The sequence below is a fragment of the Salvelinus sp. IW2-2015 genome, linkage group LG13, assembly GCF_002910315.2.
Source record: "Salvelinus sp. IW2-2015 linkage group LG13, ASM291031v2, whole genome shotgun sequence".
Lineage (NCBI taxonomy): Eukaryota > Metazoa > Chordata > Actinopteri > Salmoniformes > Salmonidae > Salvelinus > Salvelinus sp. IW2-2015.
Window position 1 is genome coordinate 8,204,375 of NC_036853.1, and position 17,898 is coordinate 8,222,272.

Below are 17,898 nucleotides of genomic sequence, written 5' to 3' on the forward strand. Positions count from 1 at the left end.
GGGTCAGAAGTTTACATACACTCAATTAGTATTTGGTAGCATTGCCTTTAAATTGTTTAACTTGGGTCAAACGTTTCGGGTAGCCTTCCACAAGCTTCCCACAATAAGTTGGGTGAATTTCTCTTGAAAGAGTTGTGTAACTGAGTCAGGTTTGTAGGCCTCCTTGCTTGCACAGGCTTTTTCAGTTCTGCCCACACATTTCTATAGGATTGAGGTCAGGGCTTTGTGATGGCCACTCCAATACCTTGACTTTGTTGTAGGTCATTATCCATTTGGAAGACCCATTTGTGACCAAGCTTTAACTTCCTGACTGATGTCTTGAGCTGTTGCTTCAATATATCCACATAATTTTCCTTTCTCATGATGCTATCTATTTTGTGAAGTGCACCAGTCCATCCTGCAGCAAAGCACCCCCACAACATGATGCTGCCAACCCCATGCACGGTGGGATGGTGTTCTAAGCTTGCAAAGCCACCCCCTTTTTCCCAAACATAGCAATGTCATTATGGCAAAACAGTTCTATTTTTGTTTAATCAGACCAGAGGACAAGTCTCCAAAAAATGATGATCTTTGTCCCCATGTGCAGTTGCAAAACGTTGTCTGGCTTTTTATGGCGGTTTTGGAGAGCAGTGGCTTCTTCCTTGCTGAGGACTCGTTTTACTGTTGGATATAGATACTTTTGTACCTGTTTCCTCCAGCATCCTCACAAGTTCCTTTGCTGCTGTTCTGGGATTGATTTGCACTTTTCGCACCAAAGTATGTTTATCTCTAGGAGAACGCGTCTCATTCCTGAGCGGTATGATGCTGCTTGTGTCCCATTGTTTTTATGCTATTGTTGTACAGATGAACGGTGGTACCTTCAGGCGTTTGGAATTCCCTTTGATTTCCCATGATGTCAAGCAAAGAGGCACTGAGTTTGAAGGTAGGCCTTGACGGTAGGCTTTGAAACTTCCACAGGTACACCTCCAATGGACTCAAATGATGTCAATTGCCTAACAGAAGCTTCTAAAGCCATGACATCATTTTCTGGAATTTTCCAAGCTGTTTAAAGGCACAGTCAACTTAGTGTATGTAAACTTCTGACCCACTGGAATTGTGATACAGTGGAATTATAAGTGAAATAATCTGTCTGTAAACAATTGTTGGAAAATTACTTGTGTCATGCACAAAGTAGATGTCCTAACCGACTTCCCAAAAACTATAGTTTGTGAACAAGACATTTGTGGAATGGTTGAAAAAACAAGATTAATGTCTCCAACCTTAGTGTATGTAAACTTCCGACTTCAACGTGTCTCTCTCTCTCTCTTCTCTCTCTCTCTCTCCTCTCTCTCTCTCACTCTCTCTCTCTCTCTCTGTCTCGCTCTATCTTTCCGTCTTCCTCTCTCTCTTTCCTCTTCCTCTTTCTCTCTCTCTTTCTTTCACTCTCTTGCTTTATCTATATTTCTTTTCCTTCCACTTTTCTGTCACAGACATGAAACACTAAACCAATGCTGCAAAGCTTTGTCCAAAGTTTTCCTAATGTGTCTGTCTTGTGCTCCTTCTGTCCCCAGACTGGACCATACGTTGGGGAAACCAGGAATGTTTCTGCAGTAAAACCCACTTGAGGATACTCATGAACTCTTGTCACTCCTCACTGTGCCCCCTAATGTTATATACATCTCACAAACAGAGACAACCAGAGCACCATGATAAGGCTGAATAGACTAGACTTAAATATTCTGCCAAGAGATCCCCAGTGTGTTAGTGTGTACACTAGTTGTGTATAGAGTATATACATAGTTTGTGAGTGTGTATGTTTGGATATGTGTGTTTGGGTACACACACACACACTAGTTATTGTATGCACAACGCTGCCAACCCGTCTCCCTCTCTCCTCCTCTCCTCCTCCTCACTTCTCTCCTCCTCTGCGTACCACCCTCCCTCCTCCTCTCCTTCTTTCTCCCCTCTTCCTCCTTTCTCTGCTTCTTTCCTCCTCCTCCCCCTGCTCGGTGTACACATCTTCCTCCTCTTCTCCATCTCTCTCTTTCCACCTCCGCCTCCTCCTTCCTTCTCCTCCTCCTCCCTCCCCCTCCAACTCCTCCTGGATGTTAACATGTCTTGGCTGACCCAGGAAGCTAACGGGGGAGCTAACATGGTTAAACACTTTCTGATTGGCCCGTATTGGATTAGGAATCCAGCTGAGAAGCTTAGCGCACTTTCACGGTTTCTCCACACACACACACACACACACACACACACACACACACACACACACACACACAACACACACACACCACACACACACACACACACACACACAGACAAACCCCCAACCACACACACACACACCACACACACACACACACACACACACACACACACACACACACACACACACACACACTACACGACACACTCCACGTCCATTACAACCAAACCAGCCATACAGTATAAACAGCGCAGTCAGGCCGCCAAACACACAGCCCACTTCCCCCAAGTCCAAAGCCTTAGACTGAGTCTGCCCTGGGCCTAGGATGGAGCCCCATTACACTGATCTACTGCTGTTATGTTTATAGGAACTCACTGCATGACTAAGACCTATTTGCGTTAGGGCCCCTTAGTAAGGAATGGGGGGATGTGAGTGGTGTGGTGTGTGTTGTGGGTGTTGTGTGTTTGTGTGTGTGTGTGTGTGTGTGTGTGTGTGTGTGTGTGTGTGTGTGTGTGTGTGTGTGTGTGTGTGTGTGTGTGTGTGTGTGTGACGGGGTGTAGTGTACTCGTGTTTCTTACATGGGGTGTAATGATGAACCTGCAGTCTCCCACGGTATAATCCGCGGGCGGACGGGTTTAGGGAGCGTCATTACATATTGTGTGGCTGAAGGGTGCGGTAAGATGGGGTTAGGGGTCATTACATTTGATTGTGTGCTGAAGGGTGGGTAGATGGGTTAGGGTCATTACATATTGTGTGGCTGAAAGGGTGGGTAGATGGTTTAGGGTCATTACATATTGTGTGGCTGAAGGGGGGGTAGATGGGTTAGGGTCATTACATATTGTGTGCTGAAGGGTGGGTAGAACTGGGAATGTGATGAAAGAAATAAAAGCTGAAATAAATCATTCTCTCTACTATTATTCTGACATTTCACATTCTTAAAATAAAGTGGTGATACTAACTGACCTAAGACAGGGATTTTTTACTAGGATTAAATGTCAGGAATTGTGAAAAACTGAGTTTAAATGCATTTGGCTAAGGTGTATGTAAACTTCCGACTTCAACTGTATGATTATTTACATACAAGTTAGAATCACATTTGGGTATGTCTCTCAGTTTTCTCCTATCACAGCCATTCAACTCTTCAACTGTTTTAAAGTCGCCATTGGCCTAATGGTGAAATCCCTGAGCGGTTTCCTTCCTCTCCGGCAACTAAGTTAGGAAGGATGCCTGTATCTTTGTAGTGACTGGGTGTATTGATACACCATCCAAAGTGTAACTAATAACTTCACCATGCTCAAAGGGATATTCAATGTATTTTTTTTAACCCATCTACCAATAGGTGCCTTTATATGGCACTGGAAAATCTCCCTGGTCTTTGTGGTTGAATCTGTGTTTGAAATTCACTGCTCAACTGAGGGACCTTACAGATAATTGTATATGTGGGGTACGTAGATGAGGTAGTCATTCAAAAATCATTGTAAATACTATTATTGCACACAGAGTGAGTCCATGCAACTTATGTGACTTGTTAAGCAAATCTCTACTCCTGAATTTATGTAGGCTTGCCATAACAAATGGGTTGAATAATTATTGACAAAAGTTCAGATATTCATTTTTTATTTATTTGTAAACATTTCTAAAAACATAATTCCGCTTTGACATTATGGGTTATTGTGTGTAGGTCAGTAACACAAAATCTCAATTGAATCCATATTGAATACATGTGGAAAAAAGTCAAGGGGTGTGAATACTTTCTGAAGGCACTGTATCCACTCTATAACAAGAAGTATGTATATATTCCTGCTTATCACGCCTACACTGACACTTGTTTACTGTTATTATTATTTCTCCTGCAACCAGTCACTTTCTTCTAATCCCCCTCCTACATGTACTGTACATATCTACCTCAAACTACTCCAGTACCCCTGCACATTGTACATTTGGTATTGGCACTGACCCTGTATTTATTGTGTTTTCTTTATTATATCTATATATTTTGTATTAGTTATACTATTTTGATATTGATTACTACACTGTTGGGTTTTAGGTTTTATTTATTCACAACAAAGAAAAGAAGTGAAAGACAGTACAGATAAAAAAATGTGTAAAAACGCTGGCAAGTTAAGCATTTCACTGTACTTGTGCATGTGACAATACCAACTTGAGAGTGTAATGCTTATTTTTCTTCTTCTTTTTTTCCAGGGAGTGAATACCTTTAATAATTAAATGAACAAAACAAGAAACACAAACAGCGCACCGACATGAAACAGCAACAATGACAACTGGGGAAGAAATCAAAGGGAGTGACATATAAAGGGCAGGTAATCAAGGAGGTGATGAGTCCAGGTGAGTGTCATTATGCGCGTAACTCTAGTGACAGGTGTGCGCCCTAACGAGCAGACTGGCGACCTAGAGCGCCGGAGAGAGAGCATATGTGACACTACCCCCTCCCTAGCGTGTTCGGCTCCAGCCACAGGGCACCAATCTCGGATCCAGAAGCGAACCGGTCGCCTCCGCTGAGGCGCAGAAACCTATGAACTGAACCAGCTGAGGCGTGAAGACCTGATGAGCCAGCTGAGGCTTGCCAGGTAGCTCCGGCTCCAACACCCGGACCCGACATCACCCCAACACAAAAAAACACTCCCTGATGCTTCCCTTTGTTGAGTCGTCATTCTGTAACGATGTTGCTGTTTCATGTCGGTGCGCTGTTTGTGTTTCTTGTTTTGTTCATTATTTATTAAATGTATTCACTCCCTGAACATTGCTTCCCGACTTTCAGCGTACATCATTACAGAGAGAGCGCGAGTGACTGCAAGAGACGAGAGAGAGAGAGAGAGAGAGAGAGAGAGAGAGAGAGAGAGAGAGAGAGAGAGAGAGAGAGAGAGAGAGAGAGAGAGAGAGAGAGAGAGAGAGAGAGAGAGAAAATAAAAAGTAGAGAGTGAGTCAGTGGCCCACCCTCTGTAGCTCCTTAATGCGGACCATCATGGTGAGGTGTCCCTGGTGTACTGCTCCATCACGTCCCTCACGTCATACGGTTTCCTCGCTTGCTGTGGAGTATGAATATTGTATGTAGTAACACACACAACACACACAGCACATTTCACCCATGGAATCCATAGGAAATCCCTAGGCCAACACGGTGCTTTGTTATTGACGATGAGAAGCCAAGGGAAGATGCTCGTTCAGTGGGCTTTCACTTGTTGTTTGCGATAGGATGATGCTATCTTCTGACTAAGTCTGCATCTCCCATTAAAATGATAGGGCCCTGTGATGCCCTAGTTTATTTTAAGAAGAAGCTAATCACCTACGAATAATTAATAAATGAGAAGATGTTGAACGTGAAGAACTGAAGCAATGGCCTGGGTTTGTTGGAAACATGTTGGAGACGACAACCACAGTCAGATCATAAATAGAGTTGTTGATGACTAAAGGCCATGCGAGGCCATTCTGTGTATGTCTTAGTCTTCCGCAGCTGTGCAGTGAGAGACTCTAGCCACAGAGCACTGAGATGAAGTTCCCATATACTGAGCTGAACTGACAAAACGCAGACACAATGTGCAGTGCAAGTTGCAGTCTCAAACTACACACGTACATTGTTAACGCACGCACACAGCGTACATGCGCATGCACGCACGCACGCATACACAAAACACATACGCATGCACGCCCCGCACCCAACACACACACACACACACACACACACACCACACACACACACACACCACACACACACACACACACACACACCACCACACACACACAACCACACCACACCTACAACACACACACACACACACACAACAACACACACATCTTCTGCAGCTGCACAACAGCCCTTGGGCTACACACTCCCCCCCTGAGTAACCACAACACTCTCCAGAGCTATCTCTTTATTCCCTCCTCTCCCCACTCCCTTCCTCCACCCCTTCTCCCCCATCTCCTTCACTCATCCTCCTCCACCAGTCTCCTCTTCACACCCCCCCCAGTCCCTCTCCACCCCCAACACTCTACTCCTACTCCCCCCCCACTCCCCTCCATCTCACTCCTCCTCCCCCACTCCCCTCCTCCACCGTCTTTTACCTGAAATTTCTGTCTGGCCACAAAATACTTCATCTCCGGAGTACTTTGATTGCAGAATTTTGGGCGTGAGACAACCTGGAGACAGACAGACAAACAAAGTTCAATTGTTGCACTGCAGAGAAGAGAGCTAGCAAGTAAGCATTTTATTGTACCTTGTTCAAGATGCTGTATCCTGTGCATACACTGTAGATTTGTGGGAGAATTCAAATTGACAAAAATTCATAAACATATACTTAATAAAATGCAATCGTGTATGATGAATTGTTAATTCAATTTTACCAAAATAGTTAGGAATAAATCCATCTCAATATGTTGTTTAAAATGTATATTTTATGAGGATAATCAGAGAGGAATGTTTATTAATTTACTAAATTTTTATAATATTTTAAGGTCTTGCAACAACTTGCCACCTGGCTCTGTTTTTAGAGGATTGGTAATTCAACATTTGCAGACTTTGATTCTTTACACAATGTTGTATACATGTTTGGAGAAAGATAATTATATGTCTTACCCTGGAAGTTGCATCTACTCAATAATATTGTGTAAATTGTTGCCTTAACTTTTTTAAAGTAGAATAAACACCTGTGTATGACAAATCAATTTGATGTAATTTGTTCCAGCACACCAAGGGTTAAGCCTGCAATGTTTCCCCGTCTCAGTTGTATTCCTTATCAATGCAACCCGACTTGTTTTCTGCTCTGAAAACAGAACATTTGTACTTGCATGCTTCCACCATTCTAATTGGCTTGTAGACCTACTACATTCCTACCAATGCAATGGCAAAACACATGTCCCTGAGGGCTAGGAGAGTCCCCCTCCCTCCCTACCACACACACATCACACGCACACACACACACACACACACACACACACACACACACACACACACACACACACACACACACACACACACACACACACACACACACACACACACACACACACACACACACCACACACACACACACACAACACCACACACACACACACACAAACCACACGATCCACCCTCGAACTAAACAGGTTTATCATACAACTCATGGCTGTTGAACTCTGATGCACTTGTAATAAACAGTGTTCCTCTGTGAATTTCACCATATTAATAAAAACTGTGAATTAGTGTCCCTCTGTGAGTCTGGGGAGAACAAAACACAGCTTGTGTAATCTGAGTCACACACACACAAACACACACACACGCACACGCACACGCAAAACACACACACACTCGCTCAACTCGCCTCATCTGTGTCAACAACCACCGCCAYTAAACTAAACACCATAACAGCACACACTGTATATTAGCTATACAGGCACAGACACACGTCTTCCATCACACAAGGGTTCTGCACGATGTGTTGGTGTTCGCTTGGTTTCCCTGTTTAAGCTGAAAAGCATTACAAGAGGCACACAGAATTGGTTTAAAAACAAAAAGATGTTGTTGTGAACCAAATGTGATGGTTGGGATGAAAGGGCAATACTTGGGCGGGTGTTTATGTGCGGTTCTACTGCTGACCACTTACAGGGTTCATGGGGGTCATGGCTAGGGGACGACTACAGAGCAGTAGAGGAAGTGGGGACCTGCTAGCTAAATCTGCAAATAGGCCCTTGGAGTCTATTCTAAAACCTGTCTGTGTAACGTTCGTTGTTGGAAGGATTGGACCAAGGTGTAGCGTGGAAGGCGTTCATCATGTTTATTAATGTGAACCAGCAACAAAACAATAAAGAGGAACAAAACAAACGTGCAGCTTTGTAGTGCAAAAGGCTACAATACAAAAACAAGATCCCACACACAACAGGTGGAAAAGGCTGCCTAAATATGATCCCCAATCAGAGACAACGATAGACAGCTGCCTCTGATTAGGAACCATACTAGGCCAACCTAGAATCGAAAAACTAGAATGCCCACCCTAGTCACACCCTGACCTAACCAAATAGAGAAATAAAAGGATCTCTAAGGTCAGGGCGTGACAGTCTGATTATTTTGGTCCATGTATAGAATGTGCCCTTTCCTTTTACAGTTTATCATTTATGTGGTGGTTTCATATTTCTGGACTGTTATTATAATCTCGTACTATGTTGTCTCTGTACTGTAGGTACTGTGTGCTAGAACTGTAGCGTGACTGTGAGTAATGCTCATTCAGTGCAAACCCATGTTCATGTTATTTCCAGCCGAGTATCTCTGTCTGTTGCTTCTCTATGACACTAGCTTTGCTGACAGATCAAAGAGAAAGCAATCAATTGAATGTGGATGTTTTTTTCTATCTTAAGAACGAGAACTGAAATATCTGCTTTTACTTCATGCGTGTTTTAAACCATGTGACCCTTCGCCTTCGGCCGTATCTTTCACATGAAAGGGGTCGGTAAGCCGCAGGATGCCGTTTGGAGTGTTTCTTGAGAGATGCCGGATTAACGCTGAGCAATGCCACCGGATTCTTTAACAATCGACAACATTCTTAAGGAATTCGGAGAGGGGACACACATGGTAAAATACCACAGATATGAGTGATGGGCACAGGAACAAACGAGAGACAGAAGACGGAAGTTGCATCCATCCAGAGATAACGGCAAAACACAGTCTGTAGAGTCACAAAGTCTGGGGGTTTAAAAGAATGTGGTCCCAAATCCCCAAAACATCCTCCCATAACTAGAGCGCTAGAGAGAGAAAATGCGTGTGTGTGTGTGAGTGTGTGTGTCTGTCTGTGTGTTGTTGTTTTTTTACATGTGTGTGTGTGTGTGTCAGTCACCCCACACCTGTCTCTTATACACATCTAGATGTGTATAATGAGTGAGTGAGAGTGTGAGTGAGTGAGTGAGTGAGTGAGTGAGTGAGTGAGTGAGTGAGTGTGTGAGTGAGTGAGTGAATGAATGAGTGAGTGAGTGAGTGAGTGAGTGAGTGTGTGTGTGTGTGGTGTGGCACACTTTGCCGGGCTCTGAGTGTGACTGTGGTGAGAGATAAGGTCTTCTCCTCTGAAGTACTCCACAGCAAATTAATCACTCCATTCTGAAGGAAGCAGGCAGCAGCCCTTTGTAGGGGAAAGGAAGGGGTTGGGGGGGATGTATGGGCAGGGGCGCACTTAGTGATTTGGAGGCCCCAGGCAGAGGCCAGTCTCAGGCCCCCTCCCCACTCATGTTTATTTAACACAATCATAGCTACTGAATGAAGAGCTGTTCAGAGCCGGCTCATTAAGTCAGGATTCCTATTTGACTCAGCCGTGCTGCCTTGCTCGTCCCACATTTCCCCATCTCCCAGCACTTCTAATGTGACTAGCCCCCATGCTTCACCCTCTTTTTCCCCTGTCCTACTACACAGTTTCTCCCTGCAGGCGGTCACTGAGTGGAGGTGCTAAAGGAGCTCCTTAAACTTGACCCCCCAAAACCATCTGGGTCAGATGGTTAAGATCCTTTCTTCTTTAAGGTTGCTGCCCCTATTATTCGCTGAGCCTCTCTCTGACCTTTATAACCTGTCTCTCCTCTCTGGGGAGGTTCCCAGTGCTTGGAAGGCAGCCACGGCACCTCCTTTATTTAAATGGGGAGATCAAGCTGATCCTAACTGTTATTATAGGCCAATTTCTATCTTGCCCTGTTTATCAAAAGTGTTGGAAAAACTGGTCAATAATAAATTGACTGGCTTTCTTGATGTCTATAGCATTCTCTCTGGTATGCAATCTGATATCCATTCAGGTTATTGATGTGTCACTGCAACCTTAAAGGTCCTAAATTATGTCACCATTGCCCTTGATTATAAGCAATGTTGTGCTACTATTTTTATTGACTTCGCTAAAGCTTTAGATATGGTAGATCATTCCATTCTTGTGGGTCGGCTAAGGAGTAYTGGTGTCTCTGAGGGGTCTTTGGCCTGGTTTGCTAACTACCTCTCTCAAAGAGTACAGTGTACTGGATCGAGCTGRAAAAAAAACACTCAAACTGGACAGTTTAATCTCCATCTCTACATTTAAAGACTCAATCAAGGACACTCTTACTGACACTTGTGGCTGCTTCCCGTAATGTATTGTTGTCTCTACCTTTTCTCCCTTTGTGCTGTTGTCTGTGCCCAACAATGTTWGTACCAGGTGTGTGCTGCTACCATGTTGTGCTACTGCCATGTTGTATTGCTACCGTGTTGTTGTCATGTGTTKCTGCCATGCTGTGTTGTTGTCTTAAGTCTCTCTTTATGTAGTGTTGTGGTGTCTTTCTTGTTTTGATGTGTGTTTTGTCCTATTTTTATAGGACAAAAACAGGAGGCCTTTTTTCTCTTGGTAGGCCGCCATTGTAAATAAGAATTTGTTCTTAACTGACTTGCCTAGTTAAATAAAGGGTAAATAAAATAAATAAATGAAAGGACATTTTTGGTGAACGAAGCAGAATAAAAAGGCTCACTGAAAAGACTTGAAATGCCCTTCAGATATTTGCATCAACACAGAACTGGGGTTGGCAATATTTTTGACTCGAGGGCCATATCAGGATTTAAAAAATTCAACGGAGGGCCGCAGAGATTTTCGTCAAAAACTATTTGTGGGCCAGAAAAAGGCCTGTTATTTAAAAAAACATTCAGGGGACAGTTTATTAGGTCAATACCCCATTCACGAAAATGGTTACCTCCTACAGACAGTGAGTCATGTGGCTGTGGTTTGCTATACAAAGCAGGCAGACAGGCATCGAGGCATTCAGTTACTGTTCGGTTGAACGTTAGAATGGGCGAAATGAGTGACCTAAGCGACTTTGAGCGTGGTATGATTGTCGGTGCCAGGCGCGTCGGTTCCAGTATCTCAGAATAGACCAGCCTCCTGGGCTTTTCACGCACGACAGTGTCTAGGGTTACACAGAATGGTGCGACAACGAAAAAAACATCCAGTCAGCAGTAGTCCTGTGGGCAAAAACATGAGTCCATGGCCCCATCCTGCCTGGTGTCAATGGTACAGGCTGGCGGCGGTGGTGTAATGGTGTGGGGAATGTTTTCCTAGCAACGTTTGAATGCCACACCTTGCAGAWTCAATGCCTCAAAGAATTATGGAGGCAAAGGGGAGTCCAACCCGGAACAATCCAACATTTCTTTTTGATATTGTCGCTAAGCTAAATAAAAAGCAGCCTTCCAAAGAGAGGATGGCTTTCACTTCAGCAGCGATGAATTCATGAACTTCTTTGACGAAAACATCATGATCATTAGAAAGCAAATTACGGACTCCTTCTTGAATCTGCGTATTTCTCCAAAACTCAGTTGTCCTGAGTCTGCACAACACTGCCAGGACCTAGGATCCATGAAAACACTCAAGTTRTTTAATCYTATATCTCTTGACACATTCATGAAAAGAGTAATGGCCTCTAAACCTTCAAGCTGMATACTGGACCCTATTCCAACTAAATTACTGAAAGAGCTGCTTCCTGTGCTTGGCCATCTTATGTTGAACATAATAAATGGCTCCCTATCCACCAGATGTGTACCAAACTCACTAAAAGTGGCAGTAATAAAGCCTCTCTTGAAAAAGCCAAACCTTGACCCMKWWAATGTTAAAAAACTATTGGCCTATATCAAATCTCCTATTCCTCTCAATTTTGGTGGGGGAAAGCTGTTGCGCAACAACTCACTGTCTTCTTGAAGACAAACAAAGTATACGAAAAGCTTCAGACTAGTTTTAGACCCCATCATAGCACTGAGACTGCACTCGTGAAGGTGGTAAATTACCTTTTAAATTACCTTGACGTCACACCAAGGCTCTACATCTGTCCTCGTGCTCCTAGACCTTAGTGCTGCTTTTGACACCATCGATCATCTCATTCTTTTGGAGAGATTGGAAACCCTAATTGGTCTACACGGACAAGTTCTGGCCTGATTGTCACGTTCTGACCATAGTTCTTTTGTGTTTTCCTTGTTTTAGTGTTGGTCAGGACGTGAGGTGAGTGGGCATTCTATGTTGTGTGTCTAGGTTTCCCGTTTCTATGTTTGGCCTGATATGGTTCTCAATCAGAGGCAGGTGTTAGTCATTGTCTCTGATTGGGAACCATATTTAGGTAGCCTGTTTTGTGTTGGGTTTTGTGGGTGGTTGTCTTCTGTCTTTGTGTCTATGCACCAGATAGGACTGTTTCGGTTTTTCACATTTGTTGTTTTCGTATTTTGTAGTGTTCACGTTTATTGTCTTAATTAAAGTCATGATGAACACTAAMCACGCTGCGCTTTGGTCCGATCCCTGCTACACCTCCTCTTCAGACGAAGAGGAGGAAATCTGCCGTTACACTGATTTAGATCTTATCTGTCGGAAAGATATCAGTTTGTCTCTGTGGATGGTTTGTTTCTCGACAAATCAATTGTAAGTTTCGGTGTTCCTCAAGGTTGAGTTTTAGGACCCCTATTGTTTTCACTATATATTTTACCTCTTGGTGATGTCATTTGGAAACATAATGTTAACTTTCACTGCTATGCGGACGATACACAGSTGTACATTTGGATGAAACATGGTGAAGCCTGAAAAATTGCCCTCCCTGGAAGCCTGTGTTTCAGACATAAGGAAGTGGATGGCGGCAAATGTTTCACTTTTAAACTCAGACAAAACAGAGATTCTAGTTCTAATGTAGGTCCCAAGAAACAATGAGATCTTCTGTTGGATCTGACAATTAATCTTAATCTCAAATAAAACTGTGAAGGACCTCGGCATTACTCTGGATCCTGATCTCTCTTTTGACATCATATCAAGAATATTTCAAGGACAGMTTTTTTCCATCTTCGTAAGATTGCAAAAATCTTACATTTTGGTCMAAAAATGATGCAGAAAAGCTAATCCATGCTTTTGTCACTTCTAGATTAGACTACTGCAATGCWCTACTTTCCGGCTASCCGGATAAAGTACTAAATAAACTTCAGTTAGCGCTAAACACGGCTGCTAGAATCTTGACAAGAATCCGAAAAAATCTATCATATTACTCCAGTRCTAGCCTCTCTACCCTGGCTTCATGTTAAGGCTAGGGCTGAGTTCAAGGTTTTACTGCTAAACCTACAAAGCATTACATGGGCTTGCTCCTACCTATCTCTCCAATTTGGTCCTGTCGTACATACCTGCACGTACGCTACGGTTGCAAGATGCAGGCCTCATTATTGTCCCTAGAATTTATAAGCAAACAGCTGGAGGCAGGGCTTTCTCCTATAGAGCTCAATTTTCATAGAATGGTCTGCCTATCCATGTGAGAGATGCAGACTCTGTCTTGACCTTTTAGTMTTTATTGAAGACTCATCTCTTCAGTAGGTCCTATGATTKAGTGTAGTCTGGCCCAGGGGTGCGAAGGTGAACGGAAAGGCACTGGAGCGACGAACTACCCTTGCTGTCTCTGCCTGGCCGGTTCCCCTCTCTCCACTGGGATTCTCTGCCTCTAACCCTATTACAGGGGCTGAGTCACTGGCTTACTGGTGCTCTTCCATGCCGTCCCTAGGAGGGGTGCGTCACTTGAATGGGTTGAGTCACTGACGTGTTCTTCCTGTCTGGGTTGGCGACCCCCCTTGGGTTGTGCCGTGGGGGAGATCTTCGCATTATCAGCAACCAACACTCCTGTGTTCCAATGGCACGTTGTGTTTGCTAATCCAGGTTTATCATTTGAAAAGGCTAATTGATCATTAGAAAACCCTTTTGCAATTATGTTAGCACAGCTGAAAATGGTTGTCCTGATTACAGAAGCAATAAAACTGGCCTTCTTTAGACTAGTTGCGTATCTGGAGCATCAGCATTTGTGTGTTCGATTACAGGCTYATAATGGCCTGTAATCGAAACTTCTTCTGAAACTTCTCAGTCTATTCTTGTTCTGAGAAATGAAGGCTATTCCATGCAAGAAATTGCCATCTYGTACAACGCTGTGTACTACTCCCTTCACAGAACAGCGCAAACTGGTTCTAACCAGAATAGAAAGAGGAGTGGGAGGCCCCGGTGCACAACTGAGTAAGAGGACAAGTACATTAGAGTGTCTAGTTTGAGAAACAGACKCCTCACAAGTCCTCAACTGACAGATTCATTAAATAGTACCCACAAAACACCAGTCTCAACGTCAACAGTGAAGAGGCGTCTCCGGGATGCTGGTGCAACCTTCACTGGGGACGGGGGAAGCATGTTCCCCCCACATTCTGAAATTGCATTCTTGCCCCCCCCAAGATTTATTATTGGAATGTCATACAAATGAGGCAGGGGGGTGCTTTAGGACCATGCGTACGCCTCTGAGCGGTCGGGTAGGCTGTTTGGAGTGTTTGTCTGACTAAAATATATACAGTACCAGTCAAAAGTTTTAATTTTTAAATTTGTACTATTTTCCCCAATGTATAATAGTGAATACATCAAAACTATGAAATAACACATATGGAATCATGTAATAACCAAAAAAGTGTWWAACAAATCWAAATATATTTTAAATTCTTCAAAGTAGCCACCGTTTGCCTTGATGACAGCTTTGAACACTCTTGGCATTCTCTCAACCAGCTTCACTTGGAATGCTTTTCCAACAGTCTTGAAGGWGATCCCACATATGCTGAGCACTTGTTGGCTGCTTTACCTTCACACGGTGGTCCAACTCATCCCAAACCATCTTAATTGGGTTGAGGTCGGGTGATTGTGGAGGCCAGGTCATCTGATGCAGCATTACTCTCCTTCTTGGTCAAATAGCCCAAACACAGCCCGGAGGTGTGTTGGGTCATTGTCCTGTTGAAAAACCAATGATAGTCCCACTAAGTTCAAACCAGATGGGATGGTTGCAGAATGCTGTGGTAGTCTTGCTGGTTAAGTGTGCCTTGAATTCTAAATAAATCACAGACAGTGTCACCAGTAAAGCACCCCTGCATCATCACATCTCCTCCTCCCTGCTTCACGGTGGGAAATACACATGCAGAGATAATCCGTTTACCTACTCTGCGTCTCTCAAAGACATGGCGGTTGGAACCAAAAATCTCAAATTTGGACTCATCAGACCAAAGGACAGATTTCCACGGATCGAATGTCCATTGCTCGTGTTTATTGKCCCTCTTCTTCTTAATGATGTAATTTACTAGTGGTTTTCTTTGCAGCAATTCGATCATGAATGCCTGATTCATGCAGTCTCCTCTGAACAGTTGATGTTGAGATGTGTCTGTTACTTGAACTCTGTGAACCATTTATTTGGGGGCTGGTAACTCTAATAACTCTGGGTCTTCCTTTCCTGTGGCGGTCCTCATGAGAGCCAGTTTCATCATAGCGCATAATGGTTCTTGACATCATTTGATTCAACTGGAGGCCTACCTTCAAACTCAGTGCCTCTTTGGTTGACATCATGGGAAAATCAAAAGAAATCCCGCAGCCGTCATACCGCTCAGGAAGGAGACGCATTCTGTCTCCTAAAGATGAATGTACTTTGGTGCGAAAAGTGCAAATCAATCCCAGAACAACAGAAAAGGACCTTGTGAAGATGCTGGAGGAAACAGGTATAAAAGTATCTATATCCACAGTAAAACGAGTCCTATATCGACATATCCAGAAAGGCCGCTCAGCAAGGAAGAAGCCACTGCTCCAAAACTGCCATAAAAAGACAGACTCTGGTTTGCAACTGCACATGGGGACAATTTTTACATTGTAAAAATGTCCTCTGGTCTGATGAAACAAAAATAGAACTGTTTGGCCATAATGACCATTGTTATGATTGGAGGAAAAAGGGGTAGGCTTGCAAGCCAAAGAACACTATCCGAACCGTGAAGCACGGGGGTGGCAGCATCATATTTTGGGGGTGCTTTGCTGCAGGAGGGACTGGTGCACTTCACAAAATAGATGGCTTCATAAGGATGGAAAAGTATGTGGATATATTGAAGCAACAGCTCAAGACATCAGTCAGGAAGTTAAATCTTGGTCACAAATGGGTCTTCCAAATGGACAATGACCCCAAGCATACTACCAAAGTTGTGGCAAAATGGCTTAAGGACAACAAAGTCAAGGTATTGGAGTGACCATCACAAAGCCTTGACCACAATCCTATAGAAGATTTGTGGGCAGAACTGAAAAAGCGTGTGCGAGCAAGGAGGCCTACAAACCTGACTCAGTTACACCAGCTCTGTCAGGAGGAATGGGCCAAAATTCACCAAACTTATTGTGGGAAGCCTGTGGAAGGCTACCTGAAACGTTTGACCGAAGTTAAACAATTTAAAGGCAATGCTACCAAATACTAATTGAGTGTATGTAAACTTCTGACCCACTGGGAATGTGATGAAAGAAATAAAAGCTGAAATAAATCATTCTCTCTACTATTATTCTGACATKTCACATTCTTAAAATGAAGTGGTGATCCTAACTGACCTAAGACAGGGAGTTTTTACTAGGATTAAATGTCAGAAATTGTGAAAAACAGAGTTTAAATGTATTTGGCTAAAGTGTATGTAAATGTCCGACTTCAACTGTATACATATTTTTTTATGGCTTTTTCAACCATTCTATCACAGATACAAACTCCAACCATGTTCATATGGCTAATAAGAAAATATTTAATTTGCATCACAAAGGGATTGAAATGCATCAGAAAGTAGTGGAAAGTTTGGGAAAACACCAGGAAATATCATCAGGTAATAATTGTGTGTGTAGAAAAAAGATCTGCATTGTTTTCAATTGCGGTTCCGTCACAGTCTTTTCTAACGTGTCCTGCGGCTTGTGAGCRTCGTAGAGTGAAATAGAAGACACACAAGTGTTCCTGAAAGTCTTAGTCTAATAGACCCAACCGTTCAAAAGCTACAACCAAGTATGGAGAAAGAAAACTGAAACTGCTCTATTTGTCAAAACCAGAGACGGTCACAACCGCTAAATATCGCACATTGGAGWAGGGCCTCGAGCAGAGAAAGAAGGCGAGAAAACATTAGGTATTAGGTATTACACTAGGAAATTAGGTATTATTAAACAAAATGATGCCAAGTTCCCAAGGCCCCTAGTGATGTGAGGCCCCAGGCAATTGCCTGAGTTGCCTAATGGTAAGTCTGCCACTGTGTATGGGGGGATGTATGCAGAGAGAATTCTTGTTGTGACTGCTGCGTCCTGGCCCTATAGCTGGCTAGCTGGTGCTCTGTGAAGAAGCACACACTCCCGCCTTTGTGGAGTCAACCAAACGATGAAGACTTCATTATAGGGTAGGGACAACGATGGGCTACAAGACCATCGCCCAAGCAGCTTGGTGAGAAGGTGACAACAGTTGGTGCGATTATTCGCAAATGGAAGAAACACAAAAGAACTGGCAATCTCCCTCGGCCTGGGGCTCCATGCAAGATCTCACCTGGTGGAGTTGCAATGATCATGAGAACGGTGAGGAATCAGCCCAGAACTACACGGGAGGATCTTGTCAATGATCTCAAGGCAGCTGGGACCATAGTCACCAAGAAACAATTGGTAACACACTACGCCGTGAAGGACTGAAGTCCTGCAGCGCCCGCAAGTCCCCCTGCTCAAGAAAGCACATATATATGCCCGTCTGAAGTTTGCCAATGAACATCTGAATGATTTGGAGGACAACTGGTGTGAAAGTGTTGTGGTCAGATGAGACCAAATTGGAGCTCTTTGGCATCAACCTCAACTCGCCGTGTTTGGAGGAGGAGGAATGCTGCCCATGACACCAAGAACACCATCCCCACCGTCAAACATGGAGGTGGAAACATTATGCTT

The 17,898-nt window shown here is 43.7% G+C and overlaps 1 pseudogene; it reads right to left on the reverse strand.

The window, feature by feature from the left end:
• Nucleotides 1-4,639: 4,639 nt before the first annotated feature.
• The window catches only part of LOC111971815 (potassium voltage-gated channel subfamily KQT member 1-like), a 210,700-nt pseudogene continuing 197,441 nt past the window's right edge, over nucleotides 4,640-17,898 (reverse strand).